The 21,002-nt window shown below is 39.5% G+C and overlaps 1 protein-coding gene across 5 annotated transcripts in view; it reads left to right on the top strand.

Moving 5' to 3' along the window:
- Window positions 1-881: 881 nt before the first annotated feature.
- RTN4 (reticulon 4) overlaps window positions 882-21,002 on the top strand; it is a 72,933-nt gene continuing 52,812 nt past the window's right edge. For 2 of the 5 annotated variants that reach the window (XM_087777257.1, XM_087777256.1), the window contains exons 1-5: window positions 10,833-10,948; window positions 16,082-16,194; window positions 16,497-16,559; window positions 16,692-16,776; window positions 17,668-17,846. The gene's annotated coding sequence lies outside the window, so the exon portion shown is untranslated. Of the gene's footprint in view, window positions 1,099-5,791; window positions 6,038-9,610; window positions 9,677-10,115; window positions 10,263-10,832; window positions 10,949-16,081; window positions 16,195-16,496; window positions 16,560-16,691; window positions 16,777-17,667; window positions 17,847-21,002 lie in introns of those variants that run through there. The other 3 variants (XM_087777251.1, XM_087777252.1, XM_087777253.1) reach the window with 3 other exon arrangements.

Here is a 21,002-nt window from a genome sequence, read left to right as displayed (position 1 = left end):
TTAAAATAAAATTGAACTATCGTGGATAGGTAAATTGCCTCAATTAGAGGGAAGTTTTGGAAAGAAAGCATTCTGAGAAGTTGATTCTGGCTCCATGCTATACGCAGGCTGAATTAGCCTTTGTCTGATGAATGAGTCACAGAATAGGTCTGCGACTATCTTTACAAGATAACTTCTTCAAGTATTACTAGTAAAATGTTATATTCCCCACATCCTGCTAAGAAAGGGTAGGACAGATGCTGCAGATTTAAAACTTTGACGCTTCTTCCATCTGGTCATATGGTAATTTAAGAGATGACAAAATAGAGGAATGACACTGACAAAAAGAATTTCTATCCCTGTTTCTTTAGTCATGTGGCAAACCTGGTAGATGAACGATCGGGGTGACATCCAGTGTGTTGGAAGTGGGGAGTTATAGTTCCCGTACTGTTCTGAAATCCATCGCCTCCCCTATCAGGCAGTGTTTGATCCCTTCAAGCTGGCAGGCATGTGGCCAGCTAAATGTCATCTCTGTTGTGATGCTCAAACCACCCTCTTCGCAGACTTAGCTACCAAAACGTTAATAATATTTCTATAGAGCCTCCTAATACAACTCCTCTTCCAAAAGATCTTGGATCAAAAAAATTGATTGCTTCTTGTGCCCTTGATCCTTGTGACTGCGGATGAATCTGTCTGCTCCTTCGTTTTGAGACTTAAGAGCATGTGAATTTTCCCCTTGTTTAGTCTGATCTTTCTCTATCTAGTGACTGTGAAGTTGAGCCCTCGGAAAGGACAGAGAATAGCAGCTGCTTGGCTGTGAGAAATCACTTTGGCTGGCAGTTTGTGAAAGAACACAGTCTGTTGACTGGTAGTGATATAAATATTCAGGACTGGATTGACAGCATGCAGGACATCAGCCTGCTGGGAATAGTGAAATTGAGACATGACTTCTTTCCTTCTTTTGTACTCCTTTTGTGAAGGCGTGAAGGGTGTCCAGCAACAAGTTTCTTTCCTTCCCCAAGATAAGCCGTTAGAGGACAAATCGAACTGAGCGGCGAGGAGTTTTTGTTGGTATTGTTTTCCACTTGGTTTCAACTTCTGCAAACAAAGCTAGAGCTGGTAAGTGAATATGGTTTAGGTAGCTTGCTGGACCCTCCCCGAAGTGCTGAGTCTCAAGGCTGCTCTTGCTTCTCCTAGGCTGAAGAGGGGCTGCATAAATGACAGAGAGCACTTTGGTGTTGGCTACATTGGGCCTTTTTGGTTTTGTAGTTCACCTCATTGCCTGTCAGTTTGAGACTTGATGCAAAAGATAATTAATTCCAGTGGCGGTGAAGAAGCAGCTCTCAATGACAGTTAGGGGGCTGCATTTAAAGGCTAATTAATATGGTGACATCAGTACCAAGGAATGTTATTTGCAGTCAAATGTGGCCAAAGAGACCAATGGTTCCACACCAAGACATAACCATTAGGAAAAAAGTGGGGTGAGGGCGGTGGGGGGTGGGGGGTGTTTAAATAGCTTTCTAGTATACATATTCCCAGAACTTTAAAACTGATCATTAGAGCCCTTTTTAACTTATCCACTCTCGGGTCAGATGAAACCAGTATGATTACTCAGAAGCACTTGTAATATCCAGGTGGGATGAATATTAGATCTAAGCTAAAAAGCTGCAGCTCTGCTTATCAATAGACCTAAAACTGCATCAGGTTTGAGATTTTCCCAGTAATATAGAACAGGACCTTGATCTGTTTGTGTGTATTGTGTAGTTGCATATGAATGTCTACGTACCTATATTTATGCCCTTTATTTCCCCTTTTCTTTTTGGGTGTTTTTGTGTATGCAGCAGGAGCACACCTGAGACAAGCTCTGAAAATTGTTGGGTAATCTGCAGGCAAAAAGCATAGTAGGGGAAATGTATGAAAGAAAAACTACCAGATTGTGAAAGGAAACCAAGACTGACTTTTTGCTTTGTTCTTATTGACACATGCTGTTTCTACTTCACATTCTTACGTTGCTGAGAAACCCTGTCATCTGCAAACAAAAACCAGCTCATGCAGTATAGAGCTGAGTGTGCGCAGAATGTAAAGAGGGGGATGTCCGTAGTCAGCCTACAAGAGCTTGCCACGTTATTTCCATACACACAAAAAGTTACTTGCTTTTTGGCACCAGATTTACCGCCCTGAGAGGCAACCTTTCTGCAGTTAATGTATTTTATGTCAGGAAGTTTTTCTGAAGACTTCACTCCCATATTCTTACGTAGTAAATAAAAAGCTAGCGTTAAGTTATGCATTATGTTCCAAAGCATCAGTCAATATTGTATGAAAATTACAACATGTGGGATTACTGCTATATTATATAGTCTTTTAACCAGGAACACCTGACTCAGGGTTACTGAATATTTCTCCATACCCTTGAAAAGACAAGTAGTTTTAGTACTAGCTTTATCTTGCAGAATATCTCTAGTTAGTATTTTACTGAAAATAGAATTTGATCCTGTAGTATCTTTGTTTTCTGTCCGTTTTTGTGTGTCCTGTCATCCCTTTATTAACTCTCAGGATGAAAAAAAGAGGCTCAGTTGTGGATTCCTTTCTGAGCTGTTCACCAGCATTTACCCAGTAAGGGCCAAGTCTCTCCTTGGACTTTTAGAAGTGTAGCCCTAACTAGAAAATGCCAAGACTGCAGGATTATATCTGAAATAAAAATTTGGTCCCAGTGGTGAAATAACAGAACATTTTCTCAGCCAAAAGCTGCTTAGTCAGACAACCTGAGAGTCATGGACTGGCTATATTTGTATTGCTGCAGTGACACATTGCAAGACTCAAACCAAGAGGGCACAGCTGGCTCAAGATCTCTAATCGAAGATATTCGCGGTAATGAAGCATTGTCAACAGTAAGCTGGTGGTGGGCAGATGGCAGTGCACAGGCTGCTGCGAGGGGTCTCCTCACATTCAAATTCCCCATTATATCTGCAGGGGTCTTCTGTCCTTAATAGGGAACTCGTAGCTGGGCTTAATGGGCTCTGACTAATGACTAAAAAGGAAAAAAGATGAAGAATTAGCTCCTTTGTGATTTTCCTTTCTTTCTTTCACCCATCCTTGACAGGCTGTAAATGGATTTTCTGTAGCTGCTACATTTCACTGGGAAAATCAGCACGGTATCTTTTTAGATGATTAGTCATTATCTATAGGGTTTGCGCTCAGCTCTTGCACTGTAACCGTGTGAGACCAAGAGGTAACAAGGAGATCTTTCAGTCACCAAGGGAGAATTCCTACTGGGGTGTCTATGGGAAAAAGTTGCCCCGGTGCTGTTCATCCCCAAGGCAGTAACAAGCCATGGCTAGCTTCATTGCTTGTGACCGACCAGGCGCTGGACACTTAGTTTCTGCAGCCGTCATGACTACCTGGCTCCTCTTTAAGCAGCTACAAATGTGCACACTCAAACATGCTGTGTAAACGTCATGGAGAGGGAAGAGGCTGCAAACCCTCACATTTTCTACATTGTTTTAGCCCACCATCTGCATTTTTAGAAGGCTTCGGACTTCCACATAGTCATCATCTAGAATATGTAAAACAAACAGCTTTTTTGTTGATAAGGCTAAGAAATGTAAAATTTTAGTTTATCCTTCAGGCTTAGCAAGTAATTCCAACTTCAAGGAAAACCCTGTGGAGTAATTTCCCTGATGTCCCATGTTTGCACTCTATTTGCAGAGAGCTTGGCATACGCGATGTCACAGTGTCTGTAGGAAGTATTAGCTCAATATTTCACTTTTGAAGTCTTGAAAAAAGAATGAGGGCGATTCATGAACTGAGAATGCTGCTGTCTATATAGGGGGGGAAAAAGAAATCCTTATAATTCAATTAGAAAGAAATGCTGTCCATATCAACAGTATGTCCTTATTTCGGTGAGGCTATAAGGCCTGCTATAAGGCAGAAAAGGAAAACCCTTTTAATACAGGCAAGCTTTTTCCAAAGCTGAAGAACCTGAGAAGGTTTGGGCTTTTCTCAAAGTATATGGAGTCCCCAAACAGATGCAGCCATCAGCTTCTTCCAAAAGCCCAGTATGGTCATGCTGCTACACTGTAGTGAAAGACAGAAGACAGGGATTATTTAATGAGGGATTCCTACCGGGGTGTCTATGGGAAGAAATTGCCCCAGTGCTGGTTTTAAAGACATGCTTTGGCAGGTGAAAATGTGTGAAGGACAATGGGGGATGGAAAAGAGAAACTTACTTTCATAGAAGGGTAAATGTATAAACCATTTAAGCTACAGTTTTTGGCTTAGTGCATCTGAACTATTTCAAAGAACTTTACACGATGTGTTTCTGAGAGCTGAGTGATATCCTGGTGTCTGTGAATTTTTTTTAACAGAAAACATTACGTTTGTTAATAGTCTGTGATAAGCTTATTGTCAGTTTGAAGCTCAATCCAAAGAAATATGTTTCGTTTTCTGAGGAGGTGGTTAACTCTGAACACGCTGCAAGTGAGAGAGAGCTTCCCCTGACCAACACTTGAAGTGGCGCAACACTGATCAGCTACTTGGACTGTCACAGACGTGTGAAGATTTAAAAAGGAGCCATTATCGAAAGCTTATCTGTGGTTTGCCAATGTTGCAAAGGCATTGCATAGGTTGGTTGAGAAAGAAAAGTCATTTCGGCACTCTGTAGAGCGTGACTTAGTATTTTCAGAGCTGAAAAAAGCTTCTTATGACTACTTCTTCCTTGGCTTATGCTTATATATCCTTTTTTGAAAGGATTCAGATGGTAGTGTTTATGGTTTGAAGACTTCATTGCTCTGAGAACACAAATGTTGGCAGCCTACATAGAATGAGTGACATGTAACACTTCATGTAGATCTTGCCTAATCCTGAAGACACGAGTATTTATGGATTGCACAATGGCTTAAGTTGCCTGTCAAATAACAAAATCTGTAAATATCTGTTGTTTGGAAGTGGCCTCCCAGAGCACTCGCTTTCAAAAGGTAGGCCGCGCTTGACGGAAAGCATCAAACAGCTTTGAGCTGTCATTCTTCCCTGCCTTCCTTCCCTTTTCCACCAAGCTGTATCTATACGCACAGAGCAGTATGGCTTTTCATTCCCTCTCTTGGCACTGCATAAGAAATCCACAGTCTTAAACAGTAAATTGACTTGGTTTAATTAGGTGACATACGGAGATAAATTTTATGTTTACAAAGGAAGGTAAGTAGTAGATAGAAAATGAATTCTGCTGTTTACTACTCTAGAAGTAAACCAGAAAGAACAGTAAAGCATGTTGTAGTATAGCACAGTGCCTTGTATGTGTCTGTAAGATGGTGAAGTCGAGGTATGAACATCTAATGTCTGTTGAACTCCGTGGAAATTCTCTAAGGAGCTGGGGTAGTCTGGAGTTTATGGCTGGGGAAGAAGACCTGATGTCACCTCAAAGCTGTGTGTCCTCTTTACTATCCAGCAATGCATTTTATCACTATTTCCCAAAATAAAGAATTAAAATATGTTTTTGTTTAAAAACCATTAAAAAATTAGAAGGTGTTTGAAGGAAACATGCATAGAAAGATGGAAATAGATCTGGAGGAAAAGACCACATCTGGATGATGTGGACCAAAGGGAATGAAGGCAGAGAGTGTTGAAGTGAGATGAGAAGTTGCTTTTAGAAAGCTTTCATTTTGAGGATTTGGATGCATGATTTTAAAAAAGAATTTGTCTCCTTCTGTGTAAAGGAAAGCAAGAAAAAGAAGGCAGAAGTATTTAGTAAGTCATGGCTAGGGATTGGCTACTGTTCCTTCCCCAAAGGAACTTATTTGGATGTTTTGTTGTATTGCAGGAAGTTGCAAAGCGTACTTTGAACCCAGCGTTGATGTAGCAAAGAAAGTTTGGCGAGCAGAGAAGGCTGCTTCCTCAGAAAATGTCAAGACTCAGAAGTGACTCCCGGTGAGGATCAGAGTTACTCAGCATCATCGTGTGACTGGGCTAAATCAGTTCCCTGACACCATTTTCAGAGATCTGCTGGCAAAAGCTCAAACTGGAGAAGGCTCTGCTGTGGCTGTCAAAGGGAAGATTGGTTTGTGAGGTAATATACACTGCAGCTGACTGAAAGATGACAACACATCCCAGTTTTGGGGTATTTCTTTTCAAAGCTGATGTGCGATGTCTCCCAATAGTAGTAGAGAAATGAAGAAGCTGTTGTAGGCTCACTCTTCTGACTTTTGCGTTTACAGTTAGCGATTCTCCTTCTCCACAAGAAACAAGCGCATTAACACGGGCAAGCATAAAAATACATAGAAATCCTGAAGGCAGTTACATTCAGTTGGCCTAAATTACACAAGTTAATTAACGTAATTGAGGTTTGCTGGTTTATTGTAGCTGAGGATCTGGCCAAAATAAGTAGAGTGTGTAGCACAATTGTAATGTACCTTCAATTAACAGAAAATTAGAAACACTTGTAATTGCTAGTATATCTGGTAAATAACTGAAATAGACTCAATCGTTCATTTCTGTTGGAACTCCATCTGTAAGAAGCAATGGCAGATTTTCTGAATCGGATATGTAAAACTACGCTGATAGCTTTTGTTCAGCCATGAAATGAGACATTTAAACAATGTAGATCACCCAGCATTTTGATAACATGAAATAATGAAGTGGTAAAATGCTCTTAGTACCCTACAGATTGGTTATAATGGAAGTAAATTACCTTGGTTGAAAAATTGCTTAATGGATAACTTAACATAGGTTTCATTTGTTTGGGAGGTTATTGAGATGTTTATTGTAATGTACAGGCAAGAGAGTTTTGGTCAAAAACTTTGAAAAAAATATGCTCATCAGAATCCTTATTAACGTAGCGCTGATGCTGTGTAATAAGGTAGTCCAGTTGGAACGTGAAAACCACATTTCCAGCAGTCATACAATTCTGCGGCTTGGATGAGTTTAAGAGACAAGCATTTGTCACCTCTAACCTGTCAAATCTCAACATGAATGTTGAGTGTAATGCCACAATGCTTGTAAAAAAAAAAAAAAAACAAACCACAAAAAAACCAACCAAAAACCAAACCCCCAAAAAAACCCAAAACAAAAAAGTTGCCACGACAACCTACATTAAGTGAAGGACTAACTCACTATTGTCAGCCTTCCTGAGTGAAATTCATGTGTGCAACCACTGTTAATGTAAATGCTGCTTAGGAAGAGCTCTGTGCCTCTCTGCGTCAGCTTCCACCATGGGGAGAGTTCAGAAGGCAGGAGAGTATCCAGCGGGAGCCTTTGGAGAGCAGGGAGACTGTCCAGGGACTTACTGTCTAGGGAGACTCTCTTTCAGTCAGGTTTGTCTATTGGAAGGGTATTTCCAGTAGTTAGCAACAGGTTTGCCTCTTTTTCAATGAATATAAACAATTTGTACTTCTAACAGGGAGACCAGATACAATTTGCTTTCTATTTTTAGCCTAAGTCTTAATTTTTTGGGGCAGGTTCAGGTACACGGACTACATACACAGGCTAAACAAAGCAGACAACGAACAGTGCCAAAAGAGCAAGATGAAGGTTCCTGAAACAAAAATCAGTCTTTTTCAGACAGGCTTTAATTTCATTTTGCAACAAGGAAAGCACAAAAATTATCTATGATGCCCACTCTTGGTGAGGGGAGAGAAAGGAAAGAACGAGCAGCATGGAAACGAACAAGAGTAATTGTAGTCATGTCCGTGATTTTTTTTTTTTTTTTCAAACAGAAAATATTCAGTTTTAAGTGTCTCAGTTTAGCCACTGGCTGCTCCCTTCGGTATGTTCACTTCCTATGGCAGTGCTTTCACTGATCATTTCTACAGTTGGACATTCCACATTTCTTCTTTCTGTCTAGAGATAAATACTGAATATCTTACAGTACAGATGGTTGCTGTCCAGGTTAAAAGTGGGAAAGCAATTGTTACTGAATTGTTAATTTTGTTCGGTCAGAATTTAGTGAAATATTTCTCTGCTTAACTTGCTGCTTGGTACTTTTTATGCTTGAAAAATAGTTTGAATCGAAGGATTATATCACGCAGTGCGCATGACTGCTGCGAATCCAGTCCCTATTAAAGGTTTTTACCCATCCCTCTTCTCTGTTCCTCTTTAACGTAACAAATATTAAACAAGATCACATTAGGAAAAGTCTGAAGTTGTGCTATCTTTCAATTATACTTCAGTATTCTTGGATTTCTGGTATCGTTCTAGGGCTAATTCTACCGTCCCTTGGGGCTGTACAAATATAATGGGAGCAGGCGTTTCAGCAAGTTCTCAGGGTTAATTCCTGAAATTCAGGTCCTCTCTTTGGAGCTAATTCTTTATGCACTTAAGTATTGCTGTTAAGCAACACAGGCTTATTTCCTTGAGTAAAATTCACATGTACAGGTGAGGCTTGTTGAATATTTTTGACTTCTGTGTAAACATGAAGCAATGTAAATCCAAGTAGGCTGTAAATATTTTCCATCGCTGTTGCAATCTTGTTGCTTCAATACACAAACAGTAAAATAGAATTTAGGGGAAGCTAGAAGCTTAGTAAGATTTATTGAAATATTTACCAGTGCAAAGGCCCAATCTTGATATCTTTGTAATGATGTAAATTACTGAAGCCTCATGTAAGAATCTGCTAGATGTGTGAGGCCTGGAAATAAATTGGTTTGCATTTATGAAGTCAGAGGAACTATATTTGGCATAAACTGTTTCATAAAAATTTAATACAGATCACCGCCTGACAGGCTGGTTTATCCTGTGTGTATGAAAGACAATTCCAGTGTTTTTATACTGAGCGCTGTCATCTTTTTGGCTGAAGTCTGCAACACTTATACACATGAATTATTTTATTTATGTGAATACTTGTATTGAACTCATGCATGTGCATATTTTCAGCGTGGAGTCTTGGTCAGTGTAAGTTCCTCAGAGAAGTGACTAAAATGCTTAATTTTTGGCTCTACTGTAACAGAAATGATAATTCAAACACATATCGGAAATATATTTATTAAAACTTCAGTGACAAATACTCTTTCTAAAATGTGTTTTGAGAAAGGACGTATCTCTTACTAACCATTAAGAAGAAATTTATGGGAGTGTAAAAACATTGGATTTATGCATGTTGGGAGACAAAATTTAAATTTTTCAGATAAACATGTCTGTAATCATGCTACATGTATTTAGGACAAGGGAGGTTTTTTTAACTGACTACCTTTGAAAAGAAATTTATTGTAAAGGTTGTGGGCCAAATAAAGTCTGGTATCAGTGTTTATAATACTGTTGATTTCAGTTAAATTGCATATGGTAAGTCAGGTTTGGACCACTTGGCTATCAACAATGTGTTGCTCTTTTCTACAAAAGATCAAATTTAAGTCTAGTTGTGATCAAGCAAATTTCTACTGAGTCATACCAGTCATACCAACTAATTTCAGGCCGTGTCAGCCGTTGACCCAATTTTTTACATAATGGGATACTTAACGGAGTAGATTGTGGTCTGTCTATGGATGCATGGGAACATTCAAATATATTCTGCCATTGGCCAAAAATCTGGGGCCGAATCTTCCACGTTAGTTAAATCTATATTCGGATGAAGTTATAAAGTCAGATTACTACTTTACATTACTGAGTAAGTTTCACCAATATAGTAACTGAAATGTGTTTGGTGGCCTAGGATTTCCTGCTACAACAGCTGTCTTACTGAAATCTTTCCTGATGCAGAGAAAAACTACTGATTCAGGTAAGAGCGTTTTTTCTCGGACCAGTGAAGTGTAGGCATTCGGAGACATGCATCAATTCCTGTAATTTGTACTTTCTAACTGTGCTATATAGCGTAAAGGCCTTCAGAAGCACCTTTCTGTGCCAGGATGGAGTTCACTTTGCATGCCTTGCTTTATTAAATGCGAGAAGCACACCAGCACTAGAAATGCCTGGCTGATAAGCTGATGCACTTTTTATCTACTTGGAGCCTGACTGACATCTTTGAACACTGTTGTATCTAAACAGCTTGAATATGTGACCTCATTCCTTAAATACCATCACTTGAACAGCTCTTGTTGCTAAAATAAAAGGAGTGTTGATTCTCTGTTGTGAAAACTCCTACAGGCCCTCTGACAAGTGCAAACTAAACCACACCTTCTTCTACTATGATAAAAATGATTGCTTATTTGTAGCAATTACAGTGTACCTGTAGCAGCGGCTACAGCGGAGGTATGGCTTGCGGTTTTTATCCCATGCACTTTATGTTAACCTGTGACTGACACAGAAAGCTCTGGCACATGGAATGAGACTAGGAAACAGACCTGAAAGAAAATGATCCCAGAAAGGTAAAGTGGCTGAATAATTTTGTTTTCTTATACTGACAAGCAGTTTGTTAACTACTCCCTAAACTGAGGGAAGATTGGAGTTGAGCCAAACTTTCCAGTAAGACGGAAAGAGGCCAGGATCAGCTTTCTCATTTTATGCTGTCTTTTCATGCTCTGAAATAAGCCTTCTGCAATGCAGGCCTGTGTCAGTACTTTGTTAAGTATGACCAGGATTTTAAAAACACAAGCTATGCCCTCCATTCAAACACAACTATGTGTTTCTCTGGAAACAATGTTGGTAAGTTTTTTCCCAAGAGGTGATATTTGGAAAAGCTGAACTTTCACTGGGAAGCTGAAGTATGGCCTGGTTAAAAAGAAACTTAAAATTTTTATCTATGAAAACCATTTTTGTTAGAGGATTGATGTGCAAATTCCCTGCAAAGTAAATAAAAAAGAAAAAAAAATTCTTATTTTAGTGAACATATTTATTGACTATTGTTTAAACAGTCTTTTCAGTTAGTTTGAGTTTGGTGCTTAAAATAGTATTTTGAAATGCCGTTGTGACTACGTTTGCCCACAATTGTTTTGCAGATGCGTTTATGACTACAAATGCAAACTCTGTTACTTGTTACGTTTTGTTACTGTTGGCAGTATTGAGGCAAGCGCCATAAAGGCCAAAGGCGTCATAGGGCAGAAAGGATATTCAGGTAACTACCGCATCTTTAACATAATCTAGACCTCTCCCCTCAAAAGCTGGCTATAAATTGTTTAAAATTGCATTTTATTTTCAGAATATAACCTGATTTTCTTAAAGTAAAAACTCTTTTGATATAAATCCTGCTCTTAGGTCCAGTCCAGCAAATAGTTGCTACTAAGCACAGTTTTGGATGCTAACAGGGCAGGTTGTGATTATGAAGAGGAACACACACATGCAAGCGCTGCAGAATCAAGACCTGTTCGTTGGTGTACAAGCCAATGAGAGTGCTTACGGTTTTATTCATGGATGGGAGGGTCAAAAGAATTAGGAATTGGTGTTGTCCTTGAATTCCGTATTGCATACAACCGTGATTTACTTATTGAAAGTTTTACTGGACTGAAATAAATGTAGATTATGTGGATTGATTTACACTAAAGAGAGCTCACTATTTTTAATCTTTTCATCCAGTAATATGAGTTGCCATCAGGATCAGTGTATGCTTGTCACCTATTTTTTAAAGCTTAGTATTATTTTGTTAAGGGAAGAGTCTGACCGAGAGAGACAACTTTAATTTGCATTTTAATTTATAACAACCAGATATAGCATTTACATAAAAATAAAAGACTTCAGTGTAACTTTGGATGTCAAACCTACATTTTGGGGAAAAAAAAAGGCAAAAATATTGATTATAATCTCTGTAACTTTGGTGATCACAAGAGGCTGGACATTTCTGCAGGAGAAAGATAGCAGATGCAGTCAAGTTGCTAGTTAGCTGGGCACATTTGTATACCTGCTGGTGAGACAGAGAGGACTCGGGCGAGCCTGTTTGGCACTCAGGAAGGTGAGGGAATTGCTGCCTTGGAGAAAGCACTCGGGTCGAGATTCCACAAGGCTTTAAAGGTCAAGAGGAAGCACCTTGAAGCCAATATTGAATGTGGCTGGCAACCAGGGTAACTAAGCCACTAAGGGAGTTATGTGCTTACTCTGTCTGCTGCCAACAAAACTCCTGCCAACATCTTTTTGTAATAGATGAAGTCTATTAATTCTGCATGCATACACATCAGCAGAAAGGGTCTAACATTACGCTGATCTAAATGGAACAAAACATAGACATGAAGAAGGACAGTCGCATCCGAAAGAGGCAAGGTGTATTGGCAATATTCCCAAAAAGAAAGGAGAAACATTTCGCTCCCATGAAGGCACACTGGTTGTGCGCTGGACCAGAGATTCCTAGGGTTGAGAAAGAGCAGTATGAGATGTTGTAAAAGGAATGCAGAGTTTAAATTGTATCTCGATAACACGGACATTTTCTCTGTTCATACTGCATTAATTTGCAGATGTCTTAACACTCTGCATACAGAGGAGTCAGGTGCACCGACAACGCGCAGAAGTGGCAGATGGAATAGTGGTAATGATTTTTAATTACATCTTTGTGATACTTGGCATATGAATGAAATTTAAGCTTCCTCATGATTTTATTAGATCCATAAGTGAAAAACTTACCGATTGAAGGGAAGAACTGAAAATAGCGCTGTGAGGAGATCCATAATGAGTGATTTAATGAAGTAGTTAAAGCCACTGTAGAACACAAACTGTTTTTAATTGGAAACATTGGACAGTTTAATCTTCCTATCAAATGTTCAGAGGAAATCAAATACCCCGTTGTATAAAAAGCAGCTGGGACACAGGGAGAATGGCACTTATATCAGTGCTCCGCAAGAGGTCAATGACAATTTTAATTGATGCTATTTCAGTTCTTGTGGTATGGTGGTAACTAGAATAGAAATATCTGAACTGCTTGTTCTTAGAAATATGTGGACTTTATTCAGGAGAATCTTCAGCTTAGAATCAAGTACAAAGACTAGGTGAAATCTGCAGATACAAGAAAATGGGTGCAGTTAAAGATCGTTTTATGGGTACATCCCACTCCATTAATTTCTGAAAAACACAGGGACCGGCAACATTCACTTATTTTCAAAGACACAGTTAATAGTTAAGCCAGATATCATTAAAAATGCATGTTGCACAAAACCTAGTATACAGCTCTAAGATTATAAACAACAATTGCTTTAAAGATGTCTTTTCTTGATTTTTTTAGACTTTGCAGAGCCCTTTTATGGCTTGTTCTTTGTCAGCCTGAGATCACAGCATGGTCCTACTAAATCCGTCTCTTGATTTCTTTGGTGTCAGTGTTGCATACCATCCCAAATAGAAACTGTATTACTAAAGTAGTGGGAATATGGGGTCACGTTTGAACAACAGCAGTAAAACCAAACCCAGTTTGGTTTTGCTTTTTTCAAATATACAGAGGAAAATTGGTGTAGGGCATTAGAGACAGCAACAGGGAACAGAATGTAACTAATTTTGGAGGTAGAATATTTCTAAAGTTTATCTGTGAAGACACCTACTGTCATTCATTTAAAAAAAAAAGAGAAAAAATTCTAGCTTTTGGTCTTTGCTATGGGCTGAAAGCTTGTAGTAGGGTATTGGGAAGTATTTTTTAGATTGTGGTATATGGGTGTGTGAAGAGCAGATGATCTTTTGTCCTCTCCGGACTAAATATCGGGAAGGCGGACTTTGGGAGTCAGATGGTCCCGTCCACTTCCATGTTTCTGTGATGTATGGTGAATTTGGTGTCGGACTTTAGCTTGGAGTGTTATTCTGCACAGAGACATCTTCCGATACTATGCTTTTCATGTAGCCCACATTTCATTTAGTTCATGTTGAACCTCTTAAGCCCAGCTGTAGCAAGCCAGATTCTCAGCTACCACTAATTCCCAACGGCGTGTTGATTTCAGTGAAGCGGCCTGAATCTATACAAGCTGAGGACCTAATCCAATAACTCTCTACACAAGAAGGTTGGATCTCATTTTAGTGACTGTTCTCGTAAATACACAATATGAACTCTCTAGAGTTAATCTTTACCCAGGTTGGTAAAAATTAAGGGTCACTTCACTTTTCCCAGAAGCAAATATACATTTGCATGATTTCACACGTTTCTGGGGTTATCTTTTGAAAATAGTATAGTCTACCGATGTCATTAACATGTAAGGCTGCGACAAAGTGCTGTGGTATTCTTAGAACGAGGTTGTGCTCCTTACACTGCAGAGCTGCGTAGAAGAAAAGCTCCCTCTGGAGAAACAAGGGGGAGACGATTTCTGCAGGGCTGCTGCGTGCCCAGAAAGTGGTCCGCAATCCGCAGTTCTCAAACTGATGCAGCAGGGTTTCACATCTATTCTTGTGGTACTTCGGACCCCCACGAGCACTGAGGATGATATTAATATTGGTAACTTTACGTTAGGACAACACCAACTTCTTTCTAAGTGTCCTTTTCTCCCCTGCTAGCTGTGGTTCGTGTTGCCTTCCCAAACTCTTGTCAGATCAGCTCACTTGTGTTTTTCACTTCATCACACCAGTCTCTGGTTCGAAGTGGCTAAACTGGAGTCATACTTCAGCTGAAGAAGTGATGAGTTAAACAGCTGCATCTCTTGAACTGTTCATTTCCAAGTTTGAACACCTTTTCATTTTTTTCCCCGGCTCTATTGTGCTTTCCAAGTTTTAGGTGGAATCCTTCTAAAATGCTTTTATCACATTAAAGGTTTAATTATAGTAACGGTTTTGTTTATTGTTACTATTATACATTCAAATGTCTTTTCAGCTTTTATTTGTGGGTGGGTTTTTTTGCTTAACAGTCATTTGAGGATGAATTCTTAGTCTACAAGAAATTTAATCCGAGTGGTATTCATAAATGCAGAGACTCCAATTTGTTATTATTCATTAAATGAATGCATGGTTGTTTCAGAATAGTGTCTGACTTAGGGTAACACCTTCCTATTTTAATATCTTTATACAGTTAGAACAAGCGGAAGGGAAGGTCAGTCCTCATCATACTAAAAACACTGTCACAACTGCCTTTTGATACATCTCGCACCGGATTTTAGTCCTCTTGCCTTCAGATACCTACAAACAGCTGCATTTTGCTGTAGTAACATTTACATGCACATGCCTGAGAGAAAAACTGGTCCTTAGAAATAAGTTTTAAATGAGAAGGGAGAGTAGAGAATAATAGAGGCTTAAATGTATATCTAAAATATCAGAACTGAGCCAAACTATATATACATTCAGTGCAGCAAGGTAACCTGAAATTACGGGTTTTGTTGGTTTTCTGCCTCATCTGTTTTTCTGCTTGAAAGGAGGATTTTATGCCCTTTCTTTTCTTCTGTCTTCATTTCAAATAACAGAGCGGAATCAAACTATTAATACAGTCAGTGCAGCAAGGTAACCTGAAATTACATTTTTCACCGTTTCTCTGCCTCATCTGTTTTTGTGCTAGAAAAGGGGATTTCTTGACCTTTCCTTTTTTTCTTCATTTTCTTACCTTTTTTCTGTATATTAGACTCATGATTCATTTCACTCTTTTTCCCCGAACCCTCTCAGGTCTGGCCACAGGCCACTCTTTCAAAGACTTAGGGATACAGGTGCCATTTTGTTCTGCCTGTTCTCATTCCCCTCCAGCTGCTGCTACTGACACTGCTTGGCTTGTCCTCCCATCCAGCCTGCGAAGCACCGGGAGCTTGCTCAGCTATCATTCGCAGTTTCTGGGCACAAATTCCCACCTTTCTCATTTGCCGTTTCAATCGCTTCCCCACACAACAATTGCTGACAAGCCCCAAAACTCCTGGCTTCAGTATTGCATGGCTTTTCCTGAGAAAATGACTTCATTCCGACACGCGGACAGGAACAGCCAGCCGTTCTTCATGCTTGCTATATTAGATGGCCATTATTTTTGGAAGAGTACCACACAGCTCATGGCAGTGTCAGAGTTTCTGTGTACCAGCACTGAGAACACAAATACCCAACGTTATCTCTTGCAGTAATCTTGTGGGTTCCTTATCCAAATATTGCCAAACCTGCCCATCTTGTCAAATCCCGTGTGATGTTGCCCCAGGTGATACGGCTACAAACATTGCATACACGTATCCCACACATCTGTGTGTTGGCAATACTCAAGAAAGGGCTTTAAAACAAATCAGTCATGTGCTGACATGAAGCCTGACGTGAAGCAGAATAAATGGAAATTAAATTGTTCTGTATATTGTGCTATTAATTTCATGGGCATAATGATTCTTCTGCACTTTCGCAGTGTGGGTTACCAGCACCTGGTTCAGCAGCGCTTCCAGCTGACGTGTTTGGCCTGTCTGCGGAGCAGTGAGAAATCTGCTTGAAAAAGAAGAAAAAAGCCCGTGCTGGCAGCGGGTATTTATAATATCTATGTATCGTACAGGGGCTGTGATCAGGATCGTGGGTTCGTTGTGTGATGCTCTGTAAACAGGAGATTATGTAGTCTTTGCCTTAGAAGCTTACAACTGAAGAGAACTCACAGAAGCGTGTGCAATTAGCTATAATATAATATATATTGCCTGTATATGCTGTTATATTCTGGTCTGCCTATGTATCTAAATTTAGTATTACGGGATGCTATTCTTAGCTCACTGAACATAATTTTTTTACCTTTTTTTTTTGTCGATGCATGTATATATTTCCTTGCTCGCTTCTAGATCTGTCTTTCAAATCCAAGCAAATCCAAAACATCTGCAAGAGAAATCAACTAACCAATAATGGTAGGTAGCAAACTGACGGCTCTTTTTCCACTGACCTCTTTGGTTTGTTGTTACCTCATTTTTCCAAAACACCCCCACACAACATGTCTTTCTCATCCACCTGTTGTATTGTGTCCTGTGAACTGTGTGTAGGAGGAATTGACTTCTTAACGTGCCAGTACATTGCATAACGCAGGGAGCCTTGCTACTTGACTGGGAAGCCTAAGCACTCCATAGGGTAAGCAGGAACCTAATTAAACAAAGCCAAACAGCCGGTCAGGCCAGAGACAGTATATTTTGCTTTTTTGGTTCACATTTTGCATATGCATTTATAAATATATAACATATATGCCATGCACAACTATAAATGCATAAATACTTAGGCTGAAGGAATATCCGTAATCTGAACTGAAATTTCCAAGCAGAGAGGAAGACAAAATCCCTAACATAGTGTGTTTAAAAATTACATATTGGTAGGAACGCAACAAAAATGTAAATGTTGTTCAGCTGCCATAAAATGATCTAAAATGGAACCAATGTATCATATACTATGTATTTATATGGGGGCACCTGGTTTTATTGTAAAGCAGTTCAAATAGCACTTGCTATTTCTGAAAAGTATGGGAGATGATATCCCGTGCTATTTTTAGGAATAATATGTTTTATCTTTATTTGGCTGCAGTTAGATGGATGCTATATGAAGAAGTAAGAATTAGCCAGTCCTGGGCTGTTTTAGTCTGAGGAACTAAAGTGAATAGTTTCAGGTTGTGCCAGTTGCCAGTGCTGATCTTTCTATTCTGTGGGTCAGCAGCTGGAGGTCTAGTCCATTTTAGCATCCCGTTTTTTTCTGCTCCCAGCTATCTTTCCTCTTATCCCACAGTGGGATACATAAATTACTTTTACAAGTTCAGCATCCTGGGGCAGCCATAGAAATGCATTTGGGGGGAAAAAAATAAAGTGGGTAAGATCAGGGCAGAGAGGCTGAGGCTACAGAGGTAGTAACCATCAGCCACTTCGCGGAAAAGCCAGGATAGAGGTTTTTATGAAGTATTGCGTTTAATCTAAAATACATATACATCTTGGTGTCTTACAACCTTTCTTTCTGTTATATTCTTGAACAAAAACAAAGGATACTTTGCTTCAAAGAAAGAGTTCAGTACAACTATTGGACATCTGTACAAACTTCAAGCTATAAGAGGGGCTAAACCACGTCAGATGAGCAGCAACATGATGACAGCGATGATCTGGTGAGGGGACTTGCCTAAAAGTGGACTGAATTTGAGGATTCCTCTGAGAAAAGAGTAGAAGGTAAGCACGGCACTTGCACAAGCGCTGAAAAGAGTCCGCATGAGTGACCAGAGGTACATCTTACGATCACATCCGTTACTTGACCATGCCAAAGTATGGAGAAACTGCCTGTGTATGGTCTGGGATCACACAGCTATCGAGCAAAACAGAGGAATTCTTAGATTTAACTAACAGGAACATGGAGGCTGTCAATAGGCCTCTTGTTTTGATTTCATTCTTTTTTACTAGGATACTTACAAAACAGTTTTACACTGTAAGGAATAGAATCTGCTGAAAGAATAAATAAAATGGACGTGAATTCAGTGGCAGCCTGTAAGTATGCACATATTCATATGCCTTATTAACTTGTTCCTCCTCTAGATTATAGTCTAGGTAAAAGAAGTTACTACTGGTGTAGTGTCTAAAAGCTGCTCATCATCACTTAGTGAGGTTGGCTTTTCAGCAGACTACACAGCTGAAGCATTATGGGATTTTGTTCTTTTAGCAGCAGTCATTTGAAACTGATTTGCCAGGTGACATTTTGAAAAAAAAAAGACATTTTAAGGAAGTCATTGTTCTCATGAAAAATCCGAGTGAACAGGGATTAGGTAAAAATAAAAATTGCAAGCAAAGAAAAATGGCAAATGAAATAGGTTTCTGGGAGTAGACACCGCCTGCCGTCTTAGTTCATCTATATTAGCTTTGGGAAGGTTGTGGTGTGCTCCATCAGAGAGATCTGTTCAACATTATAATGGCAGAATGCAAAATTTACAAGAACTCTGTTGAATCAGTTTAGTTGGATAAATATTAAAGACTGCTACTTCTAAATTCTGATTTTATTTTCTAAAGCTTAAAGTGGGTAAGATCTGGATGAGAAACAAATAACATATAGCGAGCTACCTCTAAAGCCAAACCGATTTTTTTTTTTTTCCAATTTACCCAGGCATTTCTGCCCAGGATGCAGTCAAGTTGTAGTTATTTCCAGGCTCATATATTAAAACTTGCCCTGTTTAGCAACCTGATTCTAACTGATGGAATAAAACCAGTTAATCTTAGCTAATAGCCTGTGCTGAAGTAGTAATTTGAGCAGATGTTACATGGTATTCGAGTAGTTAGTTTTTACTGCAATATGTTAGTTTTTCACAAGTTACAATGAGAAGAGTAAAAACTGTATTTGCACTGAAAAAAAAGCATTTGAAAACAGCTTAGAATAAGTGATACCTGCCAAACATCATGCCCTAGAAAATCTGAAGAACCTCGGTTTTCTTTGGGGAATAAAGTAGCCCTATGTAACTCCTTTTTCATGTGCTGTTTTTGCAAGATCTTTTCCTTTTGTTTCTGCTCCTTTTCACAGGATATATCAGAGAGAATTCAGCCTACAAGATTTATCTCCCTTTTTTTCCCTGTCCTTGCCAAAACTGTGGCTGCACGTAGGTAGCCTTCCCCAGTTCCACTGGCATGATTCACCTAAAATACATCCCTATCTACAACAGTCAGAAACCCGTTCCAAAACCAGTAAAACTAGCAAATTCAGGTTTCCTATAGCTTCAGGTCTTACATTGTTTGCATCTCTATCCTGGAATATCTTCAGTTGTTCTCACATCTCTCTCATCCTCCTTTCTGGTTTTGCCATCTGGGTAAGAGACAGACACGCTTGTAAAAACTCCATACACGCTGATGGCTCCCACATGGAATGGGTAACAACCAAGTTCTCCCAGCTCCCTCTCCACAGGAGAGCTCGTCAGCTCTCTGTAATTTAGCCAGCTGCTGATTTTCACAAAACTCTCAGGAAATTCATATCCTTGAATCTTCTGCTGCTGCCGTAGTTAACTGAAATTGTCCAAAGTGTTCAAAAGCTGGAGTGTTTTCTGTGGGGAAGGGTGAGGGAGATAAAGGGCTTCAGTGTATGATCGGCTCGATGTGATACTGAGAAAGCAGGGTAGTCATGTTGAAAATTTTTTTAGCTGTCCTATCTTTGTCTGACCCAGATAAAAGGAAGAGCTCCCTAAATGCTCATAAGAAAGAAGCAGCAGTCACAGTCTTGGTGGGGCCTTCCAAAGCTGCCATATCTTCTGTCTTTGGAAGTCAAAAATGCTCTGCAGCCCCAAAACACCACCGTAACTCAAGTGAAGACTCCAGCTCCCGTAGTTTGATAAAAGCAGTTACAAGGCACAAATTATTGTGCCATCCACCTTCTCTACAGTAATGGTGAAAATGTTGCTACTGTCAGTCTGTTTACTCCTCGGGCATATTTGGCAGCCAAGGGAATAACCCTGAATGTTGGTTACCAGACTGTTTCTTTCCTAAGTGGGTAAATATCAATGCATAAAAAGAGCAAAAATTGATTTCTAATTTAAATTGTACGCACTTTTCCTTTAAAAAAAGCAAACCAATTTAAATTCCAAATTATTATAACTTTTATGAATTCCTAAGTTTTAAAAAAGCTATTAAAATAATGTAGATAAAATACCGTGATTTCAGATAGTTCATTCTTGCTGTTGGAGTTGTAAATTCTAGTCACCGAGCCAGCAGCATCGCTAGCTCGACATCTGGAATCAGAATGGTGGAGCTGCCAGATCAGCTCTTGCCACCTGCATCTTCCCCTGAATACGCAGGGAACGTATTTCCCTCAAACGGTTTGTTCAGCTCATTCAGCTCAGTCATTTGTACATTCCAAGTTAAGAAATCGGAGGTCGAGCACCCCTGTCTTAGAGAGGTTAGATACTCTGAGCCTGGAACATGCCATCCAAATTCTGTTTCTGCTCTAAAACTACTCTTGTAAAACTGTTCTGTCTGTGCCTAAATTTGCGATGTAATGAGTACGTCCTCTTTTCTTCACTCCTTGGGAACTGAACGTCACACATATGTCGGTACTGGGCATCGATGGACTTTCTTCCCTCCGTTGAACCCCCAGGCACACAGGGAACAAACACTGCTGGTTCATCCCTTTAATTACAGTGTGGGGGATGTTCACATAAAACAGAGCAGAACTACAATAAAAGCCTAAAAAAAAGCTATGCATTAAGGCTGAAAAGTTTGAATTTAGACATGTCCGTGTGTACAGATTTAGGGATGCTGAGATAGATCTAAACTTGATACTGATTTTAAGGACTCATGTTTAAATGAAAAGTAGGAGGGGAGAACATGAATTAGAAAAAGTAATTATGATATCACCTG

The sequence above is a fragment of the Nipponia nippon genome, unplaced genomic scaffold (genome assembly GCF_047370975.1).
Source record: "Nipponia nippon isolate SJK-2023a ecotype South Korea unplaced genomic scaffold, ASM4737097v1 scaffold_4, whole genome shotgun sequence".
NCBI lineage: Eukaryota > Metazoa > Chordata > Aves > Pelecaniformes > Threskiornithidae > Nipponia > Nipponia nippon.
The sequence above is the reverse complement of the archived record's forward strand: the minus strand, read 5'-3'. Positions and strand labels throughout refer to the sequence as shown.